Below are 2,066 nucleotides of genomic sequence, written 5' to 3'. Positions count from 1 at the left end.
TGCTTTGGAAATACCTGCCAGTGGCTATATTTTCCTTTTTGAGGATTAGGAAAAACAGAAAGCTTAACTTTTCATTGCAAGGATTCTGTGACCAAATGGTGCTTAGGCTCCGGGTTGCCATCAGTTGGAACCAACTTGACTGCACTGGACAGCAGATAAGGGGGTGGGGCCGGTGCACATTCTAGCTGGCAGAATTCTCTGCTAGCAGCGCATGTTTGCGTCTGTGAACCATCATTCTTGTGTGTACTAGAGTGCAACTGACTGTAGCAGCAGCAGTACACTTTCTTCATGAAGCATAAAACATGCTGAATGCAATTTATGATTTGACTAGGAAATCTCTCATAGACCCACCAGTTACTGTTTTATTGATTTATAGGTGCATGTGCTGTAAGGGAACTGACTGCTCACCTCTCTCACTGCCAGTGAGTTGATCTCCACTCATAGTGGGAGGGACAGAGTATGATTGCCCCAGGGGGGTTCTGAAGCGTAAATCTTTTTGGAGGCAGGAAGCCTCACTTTCTCCCAGAGAGTGGCTGGTGAGTTTGTACCACTAGTTAGCCACCTACCAGCCCGGCTTGTAGCCCACCGTACCACCAGGACCACTGACCACAGCACATTATATTGCCCCTGATTTATTTAATTGAATTTTACTCTCAAATTTTTTCTTACTGTGGTTTGGGTGAAACTTTTACGAGCAAATTAGTTTTCCATTCAACTATTTGTAGGCATTTGTTTTGTAATATTGGAAGTAATTTCCTCAGTGTAACCATACTCTCCCAGTCCGGATTCCCTTGTCTATCTTTACTGTCTCTTGCCGCCTGGTGACCTCTGTTCTGGGGCAGATGCTGCCCTTTGGGTCCTGGGTGGTTAATGATTCCAAGGAGTACGAGGTTCTGCTGTTCATCCGTGGGGGTGCCTCCAAGACCAAGTTTGAAGATGGCTGAGTGCCATGGTCTCCGAGTTTCCACGGGTCTCTTATCAGATCATTAAGCCTTTTTTTTTTCCTCTCTTTAATGATTTGGATTTTGTTCTACATTTTTTGTTTTTTTTCCATTCTGTCTAGGCCAGTGGTTCTCAACCTGTGGGTCTCGACCCTTTTGGGGGTCGAATAGCTCTTTCACAGGGGTTACCCAAGACCATCGGAAAACACATATTTCTGATGGTCTTAGGAACTGAGCACTGCTCCTCTGTCTCCAGGCGCGTCTGCCCACATGCATATATGCTGATCTGGTGAGAAAGAAGCTATCTCAACCTTTGCACTGATGTTGGCTTTTTACGCATACTATTGAGACATGTAGCAATGTAGTTTACTGTTGTTACATTAAGACTATATTACCCATGCTATACCGTGATTCAAAACAAAATTCCATTTATTTGTAACTAATCACAATTATTTAATTGTGATTTTTTATTTGTAATTAATCAGTAAATAATTACATATTGTTTTTGTGATTAATCACTATGGTTTAATGGTGTTCAATTTGTAACAATAAAAATAAATTTTGCATATCAGATATTTACATTATAGTAGCAAAATTAGTTAGGAAGTAGCAACGAAAGTAATTTTATGGTTGGGAAGCGGTCACCACAACATGAGGAACTGTATTAAAGGGTCGCAGCCTTAGGAAGGTTGAGAACCACTGGTCTAGGCAGTTGTGGTAGATGGGTTTACACCAATTAGTTCTAGTCTCAGGGTCATGGCTAAAAACCTAACTCACTTCCATTGAGTCAATTCCAGCTCATAGTGACCCCATAGGACAGAGTACAACTGCTTCTATGGGTTTCCGAGACTGTGACCCATTATGATAGTAGAAAGCTTCATCTTTCCCCTGTGGAACAGTTAGTGATTTCAAACTGGTGACCTCGTGTTTACCAGTCCAGTGCATAACCCACTCTGTCACCAGGGTTCCATTAGGATCATTTTAAGGCCCATTACTTTTTTGGGCGGTTTCCTTGAGTCTGATTCCTTTACTCTTCTCTGCACAGGGAGAAACCAGTAGTTGCAGCTCAGGTGGCCACTTGTTAGTTGTTAAGGCCCCAGTAGGATGTATCTGGAACATTGCCTT

Source organism: Echinops telfairi, unplaced genomic scaffold, assembly GCF_000313985.2.
Source record: "Echinops telfairi isolate 266 unplaced genomic scaffold, ASM31398v2 ScPeMD7_7412;HRSCAF=8450, whole genome shotgun sequence".
In the NCBI taxonomy this organism is placed as follows: domain Eukaryota; kingdom Metazoa; phylum Chordata; class Mammalia; order Afrosoricida; family Tenrecidae; genus Echinops; species Echinops telfairi.
This window is presented reverse-complemented; position numbering follows the sequence as displayed.